General features: G+C 38.2%; 1 long non-coding RNA gene across 1 annotated transcript in view; it reads left to right on the forward strand.

Moving 5' to 3' along the window:
* The first annotated feature begins 492 nt into the window (after positions 1-492).
* The window catches only part of LOC120788549, a 31,011-nt gene continuing 8,620 nt past the window's right edge, over positions 493-22,883 (forward strand). Inside the window, exon 1 of the long non-coding RNA XR_005707260.1 lies at positions 493-755. This is a non-coding gene — a long non-coding RNA (uncharacterized LOC120788549). The remainder of the gene's footprint in view (positions 756-22,883) is intronic.

Below are 22,883 nucleotides of genomic sequence, written 5' to 3' on the forward strand. Positions count from 1 at the left end.
AAAACTTTTGAATACACAAATCATTTCACAAAACATTGCAATGGTCTTCATTTCCTTTATTTTCCTTCTTTGTTACAGTTTCTTTTATGCTCTGTCAAAATATCCTGCTTCAAACAGAAATAATAAAAATTTAAAAGCAAGATGCCATCAAAAACTTATTTCTACTTTAGCATTCTTTAGCATGGGTACCCACATTTCAAATTGTATCTCATTGCGGCTTGTGACACCTGTTGGATGGTGGATTATTAATTTGCTACTGTGGCTCTAAGTCTAATGTCATGGATCACTATCTTGCAAAGTGCCAAAAAATCTAGCATTTTAGTTCACAATGTTGCCAATGTTTGGGGTTACTGACTGTATGGTTACTACTGTCATGCTCTTGCATAAATTGTCAATAACGGTTACTGGCGCATATTCAGTTTTATCTGCTGATCACATTATGCACTCATTGCAATGATAATATTGCATTTTCAACATGTGCAATGAAAAGAAACCCCCTTTCTCTTCTACCTGCTTCTACCTGAGGGGAGACATGCGGACTCTGTGAATCAGGAGAATCGACTTCAAAGATAAGCTGATTTATACACAACTTTTCACCTAAGGAAAGCTGATATGGTGATGTTAAGTGCTTAGTGAGGCAGGAATGCTGAAGGAGGCCCGGCTGTCTGTGATGTATTGCACAGAAAGGGCTGTGTATTATTTCATCTGCCTCCAAATGCTCAATCTTCTCTGCTCTCTCATGCTGTTTTCAGAGGGTGGGTATTATGTTTTATTTAGAGATCCTTTCACAAATACTGATAAACATGATTTGCATTAGCATACAAACAAGAAGAAAAATCTTTAAAGTAATTGAGCACTGGAAAGCAGTTTTAAATAACTTCTTTGTTTTACATTCATACATTTAATACTTTTGAGATCCACAGAGTAGTACAGAAATGTGGCACTTTCATTTATCTGGGGCTTGTTCATCTAAAATTAAGTTTCATTTTGAATTAATACAAACATTTAGGAAAGATATGCATATCTATAAACAAAATATAGAGAATTAGTGTCTTTTATCAAGTATTGTACTGTCAAGGTCAATTTTCATAAATAAACATCTTGAGCATCTTGAACATCTTAACATATTGGGACATATTGGGTTTTACCATTTTATGGACAAGATCAGACATATCAAATTGAAAAATACCAGTTGCATTGGATAAGCAAATCACATATTCAGAGAAACACAGAAAACAACTGTATGATGAAATGTGCTTTCATCCAACAGAGAGGTACATCAAAAATGCATTAGAGGAGAAAAAAATGTATCTGAACTTGAAATTATTCAAGGATATCTAGCCCCTGAAGGGTCAAAGAAGACAGTTTCTGAAATGCACTAATAGCATAAGAGCAGATTACTCAGGCCTCAGGTTCATGGTATACAGTATATCATCACCCTCAAACACATTTGCTCAGCCCAGTTTCTCTTTTTCAGTTTTGTCTTGGCTTTTACCACAATATCCGTGAGGATCCGTGGAAAAGCCTCCTTCTCCTCCGCCCCACCTCTCTGCTGTATTCCTTTTCATTTCTCTGAGATCTCTTCTGCTATTCTTGCTGGTGATGAGAGGCATTATTTCTCAGAGCTTTTGCACCAGGGAGGCCACAGCCTGGCTTTTGGCAGACATTGATAAGGGATGATGCTGCAGTTGCCAAGCCATACAAATTATTTCAGGAATAAAAAGATCAATAGCATCTTTTAGCCAATCCTCCCCCTAACCATATCGCCGTTCATCCTGAGCTACTTTTCACTGGCAGAATAAAAGTAACGGAAAACAAAAAAGTCTGAACGAGGCAAGTTTTTAACTGTGTTGTCCAGAAGAGGTCATTCATAACAAAAAAGAAACAAAAATGTCAGCCTTTATGTTTGCTGAGGTTGTCATCCACAGGAACAAACCTATAACATATGTGACGTGTGTATAGCCAGTATGAGAGACCGATCACAATATAACCACATATCAACCTCAGTTTCTAACTTTCAAGCTTTCACATTATTGTTGTTTGAATGCTAATTCACTTTCTACTACAGAGTGAGAAGATAGTTTTCAATCTCATGTCTATGTGTTAAGTACAGAGCTGGAGCCAGGACATTATTAGCCTGACATAGCACAAAGAAACGGGTGGTAAACTGCTAGCTTGGGTCTTCCAAAGATGAAAAAAGAAGCCTACAAATACCTCTTAAGTTGACTTATTTATCAATTTAACACATTGTGTTTTCTTTGTTTAACTCATGCATAGACAGAATGTGGTTTTAGGGAAAGTTCTGTGGTGCACCTTTTTCTTGGCAAACAACAGCCCAATGAATTGACTATGTTTAGCCTCCCAGAGTCTTGTCGCAACAGTGAGGTTGCCAGGCTTGGCACTATTGTCCCTGCGATACCAAAACCACTGCTCCCCAAACATATTTTGCAACCACACTATAGCCAAAGAGACTCCACAGAAGTAATGGGAAGAAGGATAAGTTGTTGCTTGTCAAGAAATAGTTAGCACGTAACTCGTCCTGAAACCACATATTGTCCTTTTTAAATGTCGTTTTGAGCAAAGACGAAACAACAAGACTAGGTCAAAACCTAGTATATGGCTAGACTGCCCTTTATCTGTTTGCTTCTCTCCTACTGTCTGTGCTCACATATTTTAACACAGCCAAATTGCCAATAAAGCTGTTCTCATTTATATGTTTTTCTGTTTCTGTTGTTCAGACAATGGAACAAGTATGAAGTAGTGACTGTAACGTGGCCCATTAAAACTACATATTAACCAGCAGTCACTTCCAAGCCATTTCCAAGCTGCTGCTCTACACTGCTAAAATCATCATTTTATAAGCGCAACATCGTCTGACAAAATCGGCATACACATAAGTTACAGGCAATGGCTGTGCTGTGATTTCATCTATATTTACTACTTAAATGATCACCTAGAAAAAAGGTTAGAAGCTCATTCATATCTGTTAGCTGCTGTGGGGTCAACTGAATGAGACACAGAGAGGTGTGCCTGTGGTGGGATAGCCCAATCTTGTGCTTGTGGGGCAATACTGGTGACTCTCGTCTACGGAAAGTAGCGAAGGTTTTTACAAAAAACTAATTGTTGCAGGTTCTTTTATGAAAAAAAGTTGCTAGGGGGATCTGAAAAGTCGGTAAATCGAAAAGGCACTTGGTTGGCAACACTGTCTGTCAATGCCCCCCTGATGACGTATTAGACACTGTTTGTGCCAATTCGTTTTGAAAGAGCAACAGCCAATGGGGAAAGTCCAACACTTGGCAGCCCGCTGGATGGAGTAACTTCAGTAGTCAGTTACGGGGCATTCAACCGACCAATGGTGTAACATCATTACTCTGTGAGTCAAGGACTTTGGCATTTCGAGGGCTGGTCTCGTAGTCCAGCCCAAAAAAGGATACATGTTAACAGAGGTGTTCATAGGTGTATTTTTGAACTTTTGAGAGATTCACTTCTAGCTATTTCCTCTTGTTTCTACTGTTTATGCTAAGATAGGCTAACCAAATACTTGCTGGCACCATTCTTGACACAGAGACATGAGTTTTTTTTTTTCTCATACCTCTTGCAGAAAAAAAACAAATAAGCAAGCGTCATGAATGACAAAAACATTCAGGTAATTGCCATTTTCACAGCAGACACTGTGACATGTCACAGCAGGAAAAGCACAAGTGTAGTTAATTACCCTAATTGCTGCATTTCTTTTAGGTGTGGCAGTTGCAGGGCTCTGGTTTTGTTTAAAATGGCTCACGACCCTCCAATGGACACTTCAACAGGACCATCGTTAATGTTTTTCGGTACACCTGTGCTTTTCCTGCTATGAAAAATACTTGAAAAAAACTTGTTTTTAAATTTCTGTTTTCTTTACTGTTTCTTCAGTACAATGACAGTATAATCGTATATCAGTATAGTCTTTGTAATTCATAGCACTGATATATACATCACAATGGCTATATTGCTGTCAGTCCTACTCAGAGTGACTTATACTAAGGTATATTGTATGTTATGTGGATTATTCAAGGACATACATACAGGTGCTCTTTATGGAAACACAGCATGTTGAAGACAACACATCTGTAGCCATTTACTTATGCAATGGCTTTTGTAACCAGCGAGCTACAAGTAAGAATTTTATTGCTCAGTCAGATTTCTACTGCAGCTGCTTGCTGCCACTGTGACGACACAAAATCTACTCAAAAACATTTCATGGTATGATTACAGATTTTTGTCATTTTCTACTTGATGACATAGGAACTTTAGTTTGAGCAAGAAACTCTTCTCATTATAGCGAGAAAGATGTTGTAGTGAAAAAAAGATCCAAGCACAAAAGGAAAACCTTGGAGTCTCTGGTCAATAGAGGATGTGTGTTTGAGACTTGGACGTGCTCACTAATCTGTTACTATTGATGTTTTTGTACTTTTTTTTAGTTGTTAATGAGTTTCCCTGAGCAGCAGATGGTTTTATAGGGCCTTGGTTGGAGGCACATTAGAATGTAACATATGATGACTGTTTAGCCTTTTCTCATCAGTTAACGGAAAATAAAGGGCTTCACTTTTTCAGATTCATCATGACTTAATGGAGTACATTACATTCCTAACGGAGTTGTTCTATATCTGATCATTTCAGTACCATCTAGTGTGCTCAATAATGGCAGGATCTCACAGTGTCTCATCCCAAGCATATATTAGCATGTAAAAAGTATCTTGTTACAACAACATACCAACCTATCTTGATATATCAAGAGAAGTGTTGTGTAAAAATGTCTGCTAACATGTTAATATAATGAGAAAGGTTTCTTATTTAAAGGGTCAGTATGTCATAATAATGATAGAACAATGTGTCATTGTAACATGAAAACATGTTGTTATAACAAGCTCTCAATATGATGATGAAATGTTCTTGTTATAATGAGAAACCAATTTTTTCTTCTCATAGTCACATCATTACACAGCTGAAGATTTCCTCTGGCTCTTTTATATGGCTTATTAGTTTAGGTCATTGTAATGCCAGTGTCTGGTTAGTAGCACCATATCTTTACATATACCTTGCTTATGCTCCATGCATAATGATCTACAGAATCTGTCATTCATCTTTCTGTGTAAATGAAAGAAATGGCTGGACGTAATGGAGTTTCTACAGGCCCGAAATGAGACATAGAAATGAATGATGGAACATTACAGTGGTAGTCTTTGTCATTTTCAGCCATGTTGCAGCCTCCTATCAATGCGCTGAATGGCCCATTACTCATCCTTGGAGATTGGTGTGCATGTGTATGTATGTATGCCAGGATGTACGTTTGCAGATGAAGATATGGAGAGATAAAGAGAAGGATAATGCCTAGCTTTTCCCATCTCTGAGGTTTCTGTGTGTAGGCAAACTTTTGTAAGGAAATACTGAACATGAACTCATAACATCACCCACTCCAGTTATTTAGTGTTATTTGTTCTTTTTTCCTATTATCTTTAGAGGAAAAACAGAGAAACCTCATGTCACGATTGTCTGAAAAGGGATCCAAGAGTATGACTCAGGAGGAAAATGTAAAAATAAGTCTTTACTTTTTAAAAAAAAAAAAAAAACAAGGATAAAAAAATCCAAGCAAGCAAACAAATTACAATGGATTGGGGTGAAGCAAAATTAACAAAAACACAGGCAAGGCCCAAAACATGATCAAAATCAAAACAGGCAAAAACCACTGTACAAGGTAAGGCACTTGGCACAAAGAAAATCTGGCAGAGAGCAAGTACGGACCAGTACAGTATACTAGGGAGCTACTGAGGGAATGGGGAACAGGTGAGCAGGTGAGTGGAGAGGAGGAACAGGTCAGATAATTCTGCTGGTGAAAGTGGGAGTGGCAGGGTCTGAAATGACAGCAGAATTAGAACCTGTATGCACAAACAACTGAACCAAATGAATGAAAGGGTGAACAAAAACTCAAAACCATGACACACCCTTCCATCGAGGACCACCACAACCCCTAGGAGGGCTAGGGTGCTTTGCACCCCAGGGTGGCAGACCAGACAAGAGGAGTGCCCCTATTGGAGGACCTGGGAGGGGAGATTATCTGGGACAAAGAGACAGTCATCTGGACAGTTACTGGATGCAGGAAAATCAAAATGCAACTTTTTAACCTTACCTTCAATTTCACAGAACAGAGCTCCAACCACACAGGAAGGGGGAAGGATCTCCTCCATCTCTGCAGGGTTCTTCTCTTTCTGAAACTGGTGAGAGATTGCATCAGGTTTCACATTCTTGGAATCTGGGTGGTAGGAGATTCCAAGCTCACTGGACTTGGTGGTTCCAAACCACAAAGGGGAGTTGTGCCCCTTCAAGAACTGTAATTCTGGATTAAGCCTCAGCAAATCCTAGGAATCACTGAAGTTTTTGTGGGAGTTGGGCTGAAACCATTCCGTGACTGCATGGACCTTGGCCAAGTCCATCTGCATTCTTCCTCCTCTGAGCACAAACCACACGAACGAAAATTACGGGACATGAACCTCAACATTTTTTGCTTTCATGAAGAGTTGGTTCTCAAGGAGTCTCTGTAGGACCCATATTACATATCCCATGTTATCCTGTTGGGATCTGGGGAGGCTAGAATATCATTGAGGTAGACAAAGACAAATTTGTTTAGCATGTCCCTGACTATATTGTTCCCCAGGACTTGAAAGGCTGCTAGGATGTTAGTCAGCCCAAAGGGCATTACGAAGTATTCGTGGGTGATTTATGGTACAGTCTTATGGGTCGGTGAGGAGATGGGAATGTGGCATGAGATCGGTTGAAGACCTCCTTCAAATCCAGGTACTCAGAAGAAGAGGGAGAACTAGGGACAGGAGACAGCATGACAGTGCTCACTCCAGCCTAAAATCACTCCAGTAGTCCAGTCAATGTGGGGATGTCTGGAAGTTGAGGGGCAAGAATCAACTAAAATGATGAGTCTCATGATGGTTACATGACATGCTAAGGTGCACCGGAGCTGTCGAGAGAACTGGCCTAAATGGGGGACTGAATCAGAAAAGTCAGGCAGCCACTGGGCTCACTGAAGTAGTGTTCTGGGGAAGATGCACGAGACTCCCGAGAAGCAACATGGTGTGGAGAGGAGGAGCCGGAGGAGGTCGAGGTAGTTGAGGCTGAGTTGGAGAGTCCAGCTGTTGAGCCCACTCCTGGAACTGGTCATGTCAGATGGAGTGATCTTGTATCTTTCCCATCACCGATGTGAGTTGGTGCTTATGTTGATGAAAGGTGTCCACCAGAGCAAACAGCCTCTTACTGACGAGTTTGCTGGGTCCATGGTGGCCAACTTGTACTGTCATGGTTTTCAGGAGGCAGATGTAATAGCAGAGTAGTAGGAGTCTTTACTTAGAAAAAAAAGAGGGATACAAAAATCCAAGCAGGCAAACAAAGTACAAAGAGCCGGGCTGTGGCAAAATCCAAAAAAATGTATAAACAAAGGCAAGGTCCAAAACATGATCAGAATCAGACCAGGCAGGCAAATAACATGGTGCTGGAAAGCTAAGGTACCTGGCACAAAGAAAATCTGGCAGAGAGCAAGTAGAAATGGACCAGTAAAGTATACTAGGGAGCTACTGAGGGAATGGGGAACAGGTGACCAGGTGAGTGGAGAGGAGGAGCAGGTCAGGTGATTCTACCAGTGGGAAAGGCATGCAGGTGGACGTGGCAGGGTCTGAAATGACAGCAGAATTAGAACCTGTATGCAAAAACAATGGGATTGAATGAATGACAGGATGAATGAGCAGACAGAAACTCAAAACTGTTACACCCTATTTTGGTTTTTAGAACTAAAAAAGACATTTTGTTGTTGGTGAAATTATAGAAAAATAGGTTATTTTATTTGATAAAAGATTTAGCCATTTTGATTTCTCTGTCTCTCTCTTTCAACTGTTTCTGTCCTTATTTTTATCTCAATCTGTTGTCAAACCATATTTTTATCCATGTCTGCTCGGTAGTTTTGCTAATGTCCAAGTTGTTATCAGTAATTATGTCAAAGGCACACTCTGACACAGTAGCAGACTAAAAGAGCAGCTTCTGTCAAGATGTCTTTGAAAATGGCAGTTAACCCCCTAACTACCTCAGTGGAGCTGCTCAGCGGCCGCAGTAGGTTGTGACTACACTGTGGCTGCACAGAGTTATAAGTGTAAAGTGAAGTGTTAGTGAAAAAGACTAGGTTGCACCTGGGCCGCCTAGAGGTTAGGGAATGGGCTGGTAAATGAAAGGTTGGCAGATTGGGTTGAAAATGAAAATGAAAAGGGCCCACTACTCCCTCAGTAACTGCTGCTTAGTTGTCCTTGAGCTGGGAAGAAACCTCAAATTGCTCCAGTGGAAGCGCTCAGCAGCTAATGGTCAGAAGATTGGTGATTGCAGAGGGCAGCTCCCAGATGTGGATGTGTATAACTGTGCATGTGCATATGTGGAACAAGACTCTTCTCAAAAATAACTTAAAGCTCAGTAAAATTCCCAAAACATATTTGAGAAGTGTATGATCTTCTCATCCAACTCTTAGCCAAAAAGCAAATAGGCACATTTTTCTGAATTGGTGAACATGTTTTTTTTGTAACAAATGTTTATACAAATTGTTGATTTATTTTACAAAATTGAGATAGCATACTGAAAGAGAAAGTGCTTTCATTATAAATTTTGAGACATTACTCACAGCAGAGCAAAAAGGTATTTCTGCACTCTGTTCCTGGTTTAAACCCATCATTTCAGGTGTAAGGCCTACTTGTCAGAGTAGACCTTTTGTATAGATGAAACATAGTATTTACAGTATATACAGGCACATCATAGGTCTTTAGCTCTGAGTGGCCAAAGCTGCCAGACACCACACATCTCAATCACAGCTGTTCTACACAATGTCTCAGCACAAGCAGACAGGTGAAATCCGTAGACAGAAGAGTTTTTGGCTATACATTTTCTATTAACTATTTAACTCAACCATTGCTACTAGTCTACACCCAGTGTCACCCAATGTCTTTATAAAGATGACACAGCATTTTCCATAAGGCATAAAAGGAGCTGAATTCAGTTCAAAGCCTTGTTTGATGACGGGTATTCCTTTTTCACCTATTGTTTAGTGTCATTGCCAACCTTGTTTCTTTATTCATTGTCTGCCTCACTGTCATATCAAATGAAATATATATATGTAATTTAGAATATCTTCAGAAATAAATGCAAATTAACCAATTTTGTAGAGTCTAAATATTTTAAAATGTCCAAGGTTGCTTGGACACAAAATGCCTCCTAGACACAATTACTGGCCCTTCATTAGTATTTGGTTGCAGAAACTCTGGCAACAATGGCAACCTCTAAATGTTTCTTGCAGCCATCTTGAATCTTCCTGCACTCCTCTGCTGGTAGTTTCTTCCACTCTTTTTCTCTTTTTCAATCATTCTTTTGTGCTGAATATGGGCTTTAGGTCGTTGTCCTACTGAAAGACCCAAAACCTTTGCCTCAAACCTCGTTTTCTGTCACTGGGGAACGTATTTCGCTCTAAAATGCCTTGGTAATCTTCGGATTTCATAATTTCTTGATACATTCAATACATTCAACAATTCCAGAGGGAGCAAAGCAGCCCCACAGCATGATAGAACCTCCACCATGTTTTCCTGTAGGTAAGGTGTTCTTTTCCTTTTGGGCTTCATTTTGTCACCTATAAACAATCTGATGCACTGCATTCCCAAAGAGCCCCACTTTGGTTTCATCTTTCCATAAAACATTATCCCAGAAAGACTGTAGCTTAACTATAAAAGTTTTTGCAAACATTAGTCTTGCCTTTTTGTGTCTTTCTTTCAGTAGTGGTCTCTTCCTTGGCCTTCGCCCATGGAGCCCTACTTGGGATAGAGTGCAACATATGGTACAGGCTGAAACCACCACTCCAGATTGCTCCAGATTAGCCTAAAGCTCTTAAGAGCTTTGTGTGGTGTTTTTTCCACAATTTGCATCAATTTGCAGATTTCTCTCATTGAGTTTCTTCTTCACACTGTTCTGGAAGTGCCTTAACGGTTTTACGACTGTGAAACTTCTTGATTACATTACCAACTGTTGAAACAGGGATTTTAAGATCTTTGACGTTTGCCTTGTAGCCTCTAGAATTGTTATGTTTTTTGATAATAAAATTTCTGATGCTCTCAGACAGCTCTCTTGTCTTTGCCACTGTGAAAAATAAACTGGAAACAATCAGCCCCTTTTTATGCTGTAAAACCATCATTCATTAGTTAATTCAGGCCATGTGAACACTGAAAATTAAGCATAGATGACTCTTATTTGTTTTTTATTTTGTTTGAGAAACTACTTTAAATTCATCAAAAGGTGCCATTAATCGTGTCAAGTGAATATTTTATGTCTGTATTTGTTATTTCACTATATGAAAGTGTTGTTGTTCAGTAACTTTGGGCATATAATTAAATACTATGATAATACAAAATTGGTTAATTAGAATTTATATCTAAAGATATTCTAAATTCTGTACTTAAAAGTCAGGGGTGCCAATAATTTCAACCAGGACTGAATCAGTAAATTTTAAAAAAATTACTATATTTACTCTCTATATATAAATTTAACTCGTTTTAAGGTTGATCAAGTATATGGTTGATTGACAAAACAACCCCAGCTGAGCCTTTCTGAACTATATCATACAGTCCCTTATTACTAGAGGGAGTTTGTTCACTTGCCATGCACATGAATCTGCTGATGTGAAAATGCAGAAGCCGTTATAATTTCATCCATAGCATCTTTTTAGGACTTCCCGTCTGCGTTCTCATAGCATCTTGACCATGGAAAGAATAATTTGATAAAACAATCCACACCTAAGGTCCACTTACTAGGTTTTTCTGAAGCTTTCAACCCTATAAGTAGTAAGATTGATTATTTTATTAATAAAAAGTTGAGGATTTTTTTAATTACTTAAACATTTGTTTTATTTTTATATCTGGTAAAATGTTTTTTGCAGAAATTCTAACACACTATCAAAGTTATGACCCATCCCAGTAAATATTTAGTTTATGAACTTTTCCACTGCAGCTTTTGCTGAACCAAGAGATCTGCTGTAGGTGTTTTATTTATTTATACCAACAGACTAACACCTGCTCTATGTCCATCTGGTAAACCATAATACTTATTATTCTCTCTTCACAGCTAGACAATGGTAAGTAGAATCATCATGTTAAGGACACAGCTGTTGCCAGGCAAAATGAGCTAAATGCCTGAAATGGAAACAGCATTAAACCACTTATTAAATACAAATGTGGGCAGAGAGTGGGTGGTTACACTTATTGCTTATTCACCCACTGAAACCGTAATTATAACAATAGCTGACACTATTGTTCTCCTTTTAAACTTGGCTTTGAGGCTGCAAACACCTGCTGGAATGAATTAGGCTCATGATGAACTCGGATTCTCAGTGGCTGACATTTCACATCTGAGTTCACATGTTGCACACATTTTTTTTTCATTTGTTTTTGTTTTTCATCACTATTTCTTTCAATAAGTCATATCGGTGACTTTTAGTCTGCCTCTCTCTGGGCTATTTTTCCAGATAAACAGAACTAAAAGAGGGTGAGTGCAAGACAGATATAGAATGAGAAAAAGCTACAGTGAGAAGACGAAAGGGTGAAAAGATGAGGGGAAGGGGTGTGAAGTCTCATTTAGCTTGAGCAGCAGCAGAATCTCTCAGCTTCAGGGGTTGGTGTTGATAGAGGAACAGGAACAGCTGGGCTTCCCCACAAAGAAAGGTACCAGCACAGTGAAATGAAATGGCTCTTTCAAAATACCCTGATCACGCATTATAGCAAATTACTTCCCCTCACACAGAAAAAAGAAGAAATGAATAAAATAAATCAGTGTGCATTTTCAGTGAACCACGGTACTACAGTCTGTGAGGCTGCAACATGGATACTCACAGCCTGGGATGATTTGTACTATACAAATGAGATCTTTGGAAATGTGTGTAATTATAAAGTAAAAGTGCATACGTATAAGTTTTATGATGTGGGCTCAAATAAAAGTTGTATTTAATACACACATCAGGTGCTTTTACATCTTGAGATTCACTTCATACATTCATTAGGCCTGATCCATATTGCTAAATAACTTCCCCTGTCAAGTCTTATCTCAAATTGCCTGTGTGCTGCACAGATGTTCAAGAAGCATCTTGAAAAACCTTGGCCTTGTAATTGAGACCCTTTTTAAATATTTCCTGCCTCAGGGATTTTTTTTTTTTTACATCATGTGGTGACTTACAAGAAAAGTTTGATGAAAGCAGTGAATGTCAACAGCTCTGAAGTTATGAGTGGAAGTTATGTGTGCGTCAATGCCTCTGTAAGTGCCAGTTCAGGAGGCCCAAACTGGAAGAGGCATATAGACTTACTTTTTACGCTCCCAAGAATGCTCAGCCCTTGTTTTTGCTATCTACGGCTCTTGGAGGGGCTTTTATTTTAATATATTCTAAATGTTACCCATAGCAACTATGATGAACAGTTCAGGTAATGTCCTTCACTCTGTGTATAGTTCTAAAACTATCATGAACAAAGACTCAGACGTTCTTTTAGGACTTAAAGTGAAACTATGTAACTTTTAATTGTACAAAAAGTAGATGCTTTTTAATAAAAAACAAAAGTTAGATTTCCAAGCAATAAAAATAATTTACCTAACCCACTGTTCACCACTGTTCTTTCGTTTTGGCCTAGTTTTTCTAAAACGGTCAGGTGAGAACAGATGTGCCAACGTATGTGTTTTCCCAAGCAACAAGGTGTGAACAAAGGTTCTGATGAAAATACAAATACACCGATGACACACTCCATAGCAGTGGGTTTGCGGTAGTGAGTCAATACATAGTTTCCCAACCACCATAAAACATAATAGAACAAAAAGGAGGGTTACCACAACAAACACATTAGTGGAAATGGAAGAGCCACCATCAACCACAGTGTTGGACGTTACAAGTAAGAAGAAAAAAGTAAGATCGGCAGAGGGTTAACAGGCAAAAAGTGACAAATGGCGGAACATGACAAGAATAACCCTTGGTCAAACAACTAGATGGAAAGAAGTGAAGCAACAGCTGGCTTTCTGAACAGACTTAGCAATGTCGTCTGATTTACTCAACCATTAATGTAACTTCTAACACTGGCTTCTACTCTCTAGTTTGTTGTGGGAATTACATTTTTCTATCATTACTGTTTGTGGCCCCAATTCAATTTCCTAATGTTAGGAAGGTGAATGCTACAAACTAAACTAACAGAGTTTTATTCAGCGGAAGCATACCTAACACCAAGTTACTAAACTACCCCATAGTCTAGCATGACTGGGTTATTTTTTGTCATAATGTTACCACCAATAGTAATCAAATTTAGGCCTCATACTACATTTGTAACTTAGCTGGTCATCAACAGAGCTAAACTACATACTAGCAGCCACCAGGCTGTATTTTGCATGGTGTGTGAAGATGTTGTGGATTGTAACATTAGAGTGACATATTCACATGTTGTGTAACTCACTAACTGCCAGTTGCTGTAGCTTGGGTTGTCATCCGTGTTGAGGGAAGACTCTTTCCTGTTGCTACTTACACAGTAAGGTAAGTAGTCAGTGTGAAGCAAGCTCCTAGCTACTACATTTTAGTGCACAACTGCTGTGGGTTCAGATGTTTTTGGTCACGTTAATGAAATTAGCCATATGCTGACTTGACTTTGGTGATCAGCGCGAATGCCAGTTTCTATTGAGATGATCTTTGTGTTTGTTGTATGAGCGCTTGAGAGGCTATGCTTTCTCTACATGAGCTGTTAGCTGCGTAGGATACGCTGCCTCCAGTACCCTTCACCACTCTGACTTGGAGCCAAACACAGTTTAATTGTGTAGTGGTCCTGTAATTAACGCTTGTGGCTGCACTGCCACTGTTGCTGCTGCTCAGCAAAAGTTACACAGTCTTGTTTTAAGGAACATAATTGCTTAGGTCAGGTGTACAATTTTGATGTAACCTCTGCTTACTGCAAATATTAGGGAAGCAAATTAACTACTGTCAGACAGGCAGCATGCATAATATAAGAGCAGAAAAAGAGATGTGAAACTTTGTTTTGTAATCATGTACTGTAACTCTACAGTTTAGCAGTGTAGTGTATGGAGCTGAAGTGCAGTCTGGAGTGCCGCTAATGGTGGCAACCAGCAATTAACCTGCCAGTTTTGCCAGATTTGAATGACAACACGTAACCCAGTCACAGCCTGTAACCCGTACAATCATAATAAAAGTAACCCAATTCTTTTAATTCCATTTAGGAGAGGGATTTTTTGTACTACTGATGATATACAGTATATTTGAAATATCTTTTTAAATTATTTATTTATCTATTTTAACTAGTATTTTCAAACATATATTTTCTTTAAATAACAAACACACCCAAACGCTTGGTCACATATACCTGCATCCAAACAACTATAAACATTTGACCTGAATAACAATGTAATATAACAGTCAATAACTGACATTATAAGGTTTGCCCAGTGCCCTATCAGTCTCAATCATAATAACTTGAGAAGGTAACAAATATCTATGGATGGGTCCAACAATGTTTAACTGCATGTCTCGGAGACTTGTGTCATATGCACTTTTCCTGTATGAAAGGGGGTTGTATGAAGTACAACAAGGAACTGTTGTCATTATTACTGTTATTCTTGTTTTATAAAAGCACCAATACTCTCTGGAGAACCTACATAGTTGGAAAAACAACTGAGGTGACAGTGAAGGTGCAGTTTTTTATGGTGACACTTGCATATTTTCATCTTCATATCGTACCTATTAATTAATTGCACAAATACTGCAAATGTATATATATGTATGTGAAAATTTCATACAATGTTAATGATTCTCTTATTATTTTCAATACAACAATTTCACATTTGGTCCATATATAGCTCTGTATAGTAAACCATAAACTTTCTTTTTTCAGCTGTTCTAAGATCTGAAATTATGTTTTAAAGAGAGGTAAAATGACTCAAATGTAAGACTATCACGCAGGTTAATGTAATTTGGTGGGACAAGGCCCTCTGCAAATAGCTAACTGATTTTGCAGCACTTACACATGACCTTTTCTGAATGCAAAACAGCATTTATTAAACCTAGATTAAGCCTTACTGAATCATTGATCTGGCTGCACCTGCCGTGTCACGATATTTCAACTGCACTTTGCTCTGCAAATCTCTTCATTCACTGTGAGCTCGACTGAAGGCTGTTTACCCCAGTAAACCGTAGGATCCCAGGAGATTTACCTCAAGGCTCTACAAACCTTGATGTAAGCATTTCATGGTATACACTGCTTCTTTTAACTGGTTTGCCCCTGTTGGAGTGAGAGAGTTTTAAACCATCAAGGCAGAACAGATGGCCACAACAGATTTCAGCCAGCAGCAGGGCATCACATGCCATTAGCTTTAAGCTGCCCTCTCTTGCCACAGCACTGATCATATTGTCTCACCCCATCTTGTATATGCAGATGTCTTCCTACTATACTAAGAAGTTCTCGACACTGGGCCTAACCTTCTGTTTGTGTGTTTATGTGTAAGGGAGCACAAGTTGTTTTTATCGAACCATCTCGCTAAGATCTTATGTATGTTCATATGTATGTGCATGTCTATGCTGCTTGTACCCACATGGCTGATGATAATCGTGTCCAGGTTGCAGTTTAGGCTCAACAAGCACGTCTCACAATTCTTTCGCTTCACACACTCATGCCTCCATCGTCTGGCTCCCACACATTTACCTTCCCAGTGTTCAATCCCTCACTGGCAGAGAGGCTTACAAACAAAACTCAGTGAGATCAGAAAAAAATGCGATTTCTCTGATACAGACCCTGAACAAAAAGTATAAACACAGAGCCAGCACGTGAGCAGAACACAGTGCTGAATATGTTTTTTTAACCGCTTACTTCTATATTTCCTTCAGTTCGGACACGTCCTGATCTTTATTTGACAGGTTCCTAGTGAGCACACAAGCTAGGACTGACCAGAATACAGTATGTACTTGCAATATTGCAGACAGTTTTTACCCTATAAACATAAACTTTTTAGAAAAAAATAAGTTGAAAAACATTTCCCAACTACAAGCAACCATGGGTTTTTGTCATTTATAATAATATATTTCACTTTTACCCCCAATTTACATTTGCACACATTCCAGTGGAAAAAACTGCCTTCTATGACTCTGGAATAGCATATTCTGATGAGTTACTTGGGGTCACATAATGGGAGCTGGGACAGACATTGGCCCTGGAAGAGGTGGAATCCATCTGAAGCAGCACCTCATGGATGGATGCTCTGGGAAGATATGGTCCCACTGGCGTGGATAGAAATGCATTCTGGCAAATCCAATCTACTTGTCTGACATTATGCTTTGGAAGGAGGAAAGAGAAAGTGAGATTGTGAGAGTTTCAAAGAGAAAAAGACGAGAGGATACTAGACAATGTGTATTTTAAAAGGAAGGGTCCTTGTGTTCATTAGGGGCTCCACAAAGGTCAAAAATAAGCAATTAAACAATCCACAGAAGCATTTCTAAAAAAAAAAATATTAGAAGAATTGCTAAGCAAAACACTGTGAAGTGTTTTTCTCACAATGCAGTATGGTAAAATGATGGAATCCCATTTATGCCGACCTGGAAACCTGGAAAGTTAGGCATGATAAAAATAAAAATACTTAAGTTAAAATTGTGACTCAGTAAGTCAAATTAATGAGATACTATGTAAATTCTTTAACTTACTAAGTCAAAATTGAGATAATAAGTTGATATTTTGAGTTACTAAATCAAAGTCATAACTATGTAAATCAAAATTAGGAGAAACTGAGTCAAAGCTTTAACTTGTTGTGTTATGAAGTCAAAATCATGAGACAGCTTTGAAGACATTTTTCCTTCTTTAGGTCTTGTAAGGTAGTATTAGGCAGTGTGTCCGCAGGTCACTCTCAGGTCACTTACTAAAAGCATAGTGCATTGTCTCTAGCAGTCTGAAAGAATTTAGCTCGCGCATTCCCCAATGGCAGTTGCCTTAGCAACCAAGTTGGAACTACCATATGCATGCAGTAGAGGATATGATCAGTTAAATAGCAATAACAAACAGCCTCTGTGTCTCATGATCAGTTATTACAGAAGTAATCTTTAAGTAGGACAGAGGTATTGGGATATTCAACATGATTTCGGTAACACATGGTTTAATGCTTAGGATTAAGTACCCAATAGAATCTTCACACATTGTATGGATGTTATATAGTCCCATGAAGAATAACCTTATTTGGACGTGTAGTCCGTTTGATGTGATATACATAGTTATATATCTGGCCATATATAGGATTCCTTTCGAACTGGGTGGCATTACACAGTGTTAACTTTTTGTGTTATCTCTATTTTCCCGGATCAAGCTTCTGCTTAAGACTTCTGAGGTCTCCCGGAAACTTCTTCCATTAGCTCAAAAAATTTTCATCGCATTAGTAAGTCGGAACTTTTTACTCTCTAAATCAAAATTGAAATAGTTAGTCAACATTTTGAATTACTAAATCAAACTTCAAAATTATGAGATGATAAGTAAATGATATGGAAAAAATAAAGAAAGACTGCATGATAAAAACATAGTTATGTAAATCTGGATTATGAGATATTAAGATTATTATGAGAAACAAAAAATATTTTACTCAATCACAATTATGAGATACTTAGTCAAACTTTTTACTTATTATCACATAATTTTTAATTAGTATATCAGAATTTTGACTTACCGTGATTATATTTCTTTAATCATGTGTACCTTTCCATCTATTTTTTTCCTTCCCTTGCAGAAATTGGTTTCCATATAAAATTGTTGTATGCATCCCGATGGATATAGTGGATCAATAATGTTATTATAGCTTCCTAGGTCTATAATATCACATCACCTAGGTCAGAGATATGGGACATTAGAGTCTGAACTTTCTCTTGATTTATTACATATAGGATGTAGGACCCTTTATGATGTTTTTTGGGTACTTTAGCTTCAAATGGAAAAACAGTAATGCAATCAGTTGTAAAAGCTGGGTAAACTTGGCAAACTTGATGAGAAAGTGTGTCTGATTCTGATCATTGAAATCATGTATCTTTGGACAGATGCTGTTTCGGGGCACTTTTTTCATACATCTGTAGTCACGCAACAGAATGTCGATAAATTTCCCTGTCTGATGTCAATTAACAGGGCCCTGCATTTGAAATGTACAACCTTTGAAAGAGATTGGTTATGCTTTTTGATAATATAGCCTGCAGTCCAATGCAAATGCATTCAACTAGTTTAAAGAATACTGTTGTTAAACTAGTATTAAGAAATTCTGTTTTATATTTTCTAGTCCATTGTTACCATATGTTATACCAATTACAGACAGTGTAAGCTTACTTAAATATTTGGTATCCATAAATATGTGAACGAAGTTCTGTTTTTGTCAGAAATAATTGCTTAAGCTTTTTTTTCATTCACGAAGTAAATGTTTTATCTTAATTTTGTTGAGATGAGTACTATTCTTTATCAGCTTACTCCAACTCATCAACTCGCAAAGTAAAACCAACAGATCATCAGATTATAAAGTACACTTCTGCAGATAAACAGTTGCACTGACATCATCTTGCACTGGAGTTGAGCTATTTTACAACCAGTTAGTCTCAAGCTAGGGCTGTGGTTTGAACACTTTTTGACAGCCTGGCGGAAGGAAGCAAAGTAAAGAGAGGCAAGGCATCACCATTGATTGACCTGCCAGTGTTTGCTATCAGGATCGCTGCAGGGACACGAAGGCTCCGAGATGCAGATCTAGGATCCCATTAGGACAAACACAGTCTGCTCTTCCAGCGTCACTCGTTCAGATATGCTGTTTCAGACCGTCAGGGTGGCCTGATGGTATCGGGTCCCTTGGTCGTCTCCCCCTCCCTTCCCCACTGTGATCCATCAGTAAAACACCCTGCATCTTGGTCCTTGCTGGCTCTGTGATGCCTCTAATCAGGTTAGCGATCAAGTTCAAACTTGAAGGGTGAAGGCATTTCCTATGAAATGAATTGAATTGAATTAAAGAGTGCTCTAATGAGAGGTGCAGTCATTAGCTTGTCCATCTAAGTAGTTTACAACCTACCATAGTTACAAAGCATTAATACTAATGTTAAGTAGCCTGCTAAAACAAAATTAGTATCCGTGGTTACAGGATATGTAAGAAAAAAGATGCATTCATGATAGCATATCCACTGTGTAGCCAACTAGCTGCAGCTGATAAAATTTCCTAGACATGAGTCATTTTAACCATCAAAGTTGATGGTTGCCGTTCAACCGTTGTCTGAAGTGAAGAAAACCTTGTTTCAAAAAGTGACTATGAATTTTCATGGTAAATCAACGACCGTTATCATTTTACAGAAAAAGCTAAACAAGCTTAGCAACAGTAACTACGGGGCGCAGGGCTTAGCAAACAATCAGTTATGATCTTATATTTCAAACTCTTCCACCAACCTCTTGGTATACATCACTCCCTCTGAACATTTCCAGTTTAAATTCAGAATAATGGGCTGCAATTTATGTATAAATGACTCTGAAGTTGAAGCAATGAGGTTCAGGAGACAATCAGATTTCAAGAACTCAATGTTCCACTTGACTGAGGACAAACATATACTGCAACCCAACACCATGCAAATGAGTCCAAATAATTTCAATATCACAGCACAGGGTCTGCCTCTCAAGCAATCAAGTAAGCAGAGTGTTTAATGGATTTTGGCTGAGCCGCAAGTATGAGTGAGAGCGCTGATGAAAGTGGTGTGAAATACTTGCACAGCATTTTATATTTGTTATGATTTACAACTATACAAAAAGCCTCCTTGGTATCGACATAATCTTTTTCTATCACACCCCTGTGGTCATGGGAAATGAGGTTCTCTACCTGGAATAGTGTTCTTTTTCTGCAGTTCCCAAAATTTGTTTACCAATGTCAGCCCTTTGGCAGCACAAGCTAAGCCTCTGTCTTTCTCTGGGAAATGGGAGGAGAAGTAAACAATAGGTGAAGCAGAAGAGAGGAATGGAGGGATAAGGAGGTGGGCTGAAGAGAGGGGGGATGCAGGAAGGCAAAAACCGACTTGCGGAAGGTTATGTGAATGAAAATTCATAACAAATGGTGAGAAGTAGGGAGGAAGTTAGTGGGGTGCAAAAAGAGTTCTGAGAGGGGATAAAGACAGAGGTGTGTATCCTGGTGGCTTTTGAAGTGAGTTATGAAAGTAGGCCTTGAATCCTGTGGAGTGTGTTCTTATATTACTGAGCTGAACAATAGGGGGGCTCAATGCCTCTCCTGTCAGGGAACACACAGTCTGAAGTGCTTCAGAACATCATAAACTACAACATAAAAACTTGTGTATAAGTGTGCCTCTGTTTGCCTTTGTCAGTGTGTTTGAGTGTGTGTTTCTTTGTGTGTGCTTGACCGCTTAAGTCAGTATTTGTCTCTTTCTCTTTTACTTGTGTGTGTGTGTATATATATATATATATATATATATATATATATATATATATATATATATATATATATGTGTGTGTGTGTGTGTGTTTCAGTTTGTGTTTGCAATATGTGTGCTAGTGAAGATATGTCTAGTCGCAAACTCTGAGAACAAGTAAGGTAAAGAAATAAAACATTCAACTCTGCAGTTCCAAAACTGTTTTCCTGTGTATGCACAACTTTCCGCTCACAATAACTACAAATATTTGAGTTTAATTTTTCATTCCAAATGGGAATAGTTTTCAGTATGTGTCAGCATTTGTAACTAAATTTCCTGCCAGCAAACAGATACTTACATGTAATTATCCCAAAACTCAGTTGTATAAAGCTTCTCTGTGTTGCAGATTGTTTGCCAAAAGCACATTGGATATAATTGCCAAGCTGGCTGAACTACACAATAGTACAAAATTAAACTGTATTTAGCAGGGGAGCTTTCCAACTAGCTCTCCCAACCCCTCTCTGCTCCTCACACCTATTTTCCTCTCTTTCTGTTCTTTCTTCTACAGTCTTACTGTATCTCTTTCAGTCATCATCTTTTTTCGTTCTGTGTCTTCCATTTATATTCACTTATATCTTTCTGCCTTTCTTTCACTCTGTGTGCCAACCTCTACATATGTGTGTGTGTGTGTGTGTGTATGTGTGTACTGTATGTGGGTATCTCCCTTTCTCTCGCTTAATTATATTCCCTTATTTTTCATTATTTTTTATAGCTTCTTCCCACAGGCAGTCAAGATAAGGAATTTGTTATTGTACATTTTATTTTCTTAAGACCTTATTTTAATTTCTTCAGGGAAGAGAAGGTGTAGGAGTCTTTCTAATGCTTTATGGATTAATTGTCAAAATTGATTTCTTTTCCTTAGCTACTTTAAAGTTCTGAGTTGAACAGGGATTTCACAGTTTTAGTGGCTAGGATACAGTTCAGTCCTGGTTTAAATTATTGGCGCCCCTGAATTTTAAGTACAGAATTAGAATATCTTTAGAAATAAATTCAAACTAACCAGTTTTGTTACTGAACAATAACAACAACAACAAAAAATGCTTTCATATCGTGAAATAAAAAATACAGACATAAAATGTATGCTTGAAACCCTTTTGAGGAATTTAAATTAGTTCCTCAAAAAAAAAAACGATGACTCACCTGTGATTAATTTTCAGTGTACACATGACATGAATTAAGCAATGAATGATGGTTTACTGCATAATAAGTGGCTGATTGTTTCCAGTTTCTTTTTCACAATGGTGAAGACAAGAGAGCTATTTGAGAGCATCAGACATGTTATTATCAGAAAAAAAAAAAAGGCAAGGCCAAGGAGGACACCACTATTGAAAGAAAGGCACAAAAAGGCAAGACTACTGTTTGGAAAACCTTTCATAGATAAGCCACAGTCTTTCTGGGATAATGTTCAATGGATGAAACCAAAGTAGAACTCTTTGGGAATTCAGTACATCAGTTTGTTTATATGTGACAAAATGAAGCCCATAAGGAGAGAACACATTCTCTACAGTAAAATGTGATGGAGGCTGTATCATGCCATGGGGCTGCTTTGGTGCCTCTGGTACTGGAGGCATTAAATGTATCAAAGGAATGATGAAATCAGACAGTTACCAAGACATTTTGGAGTGAAATATGTTCCCCAGTTGGAAAACTAGGTTTGAGGTGAAGGTCTTCAATCTTTCAGTAGGACAACGACCTAAAGCAAACATCCAGCACTACAAAAGAACGATTGAAAAGGAAAAGATGGACTGTTTTTTATTGGCCAGCAATGAGTCCTGACGTAAAACCCTTGTAGACAGCTGAAATCTGCCATTGCAAAACGGACTTCTGCAAATTTAAAAGAGCTGAAAAAAATAGCAGTGGAAGAGTGGCAGAAACTACCAGCAGACATGTGCAAGAAGCTTCTATAAACTATTAGAGGTTGCCATTGTTGCCAAAGGTTCTGCAACCAATTAGTGAAGGGTGACAATAATTGTGTCTGGGATACATTTTGTGTTTATTTTATTTAGCCATTATGCAAGTTTTTTTTTTTTAATTTTCTTTTGTAAAGTAACCTTGGACATATTATTAAAATATTTTGATTCCACAAAATTGGTTGATTTGCATTTATTTCGGATTAATTCTAGATTCTGTACTTATAAGTCAGGGTTGCCAATAATTTCAACCAGGACTGTAGGTAGGGGCAAGTTGCTTCAGGTACCAGTGAGACAATGAAATACAATTCAGGCAGGGCAATTGGAATAACAGATCCCTGTGTTTAACAACTGTTGAAATATATTTATCGCATGTCATTTATTTTGTCTTTTGTTGCAACAATTGTGTGGTAAACAATAGAAATACT

The sequence above is a fragment of the Xiphias gladius genome, chromosome 4 (genome assembly GCF_016859285.1).
Source record: "Xiphias gladius isolate SHS-SW01 ecotype Sanya breed wild chromosome 4, ASM1685928v1, whole genome shotgun sequence".
Classification (NCBI taxonomy): Eukaryota; Metazoa; Chordata; class Actinopteri; order Istiophoriformes; family Xiphiidae; genus Xiphias; species Xiphias gladius.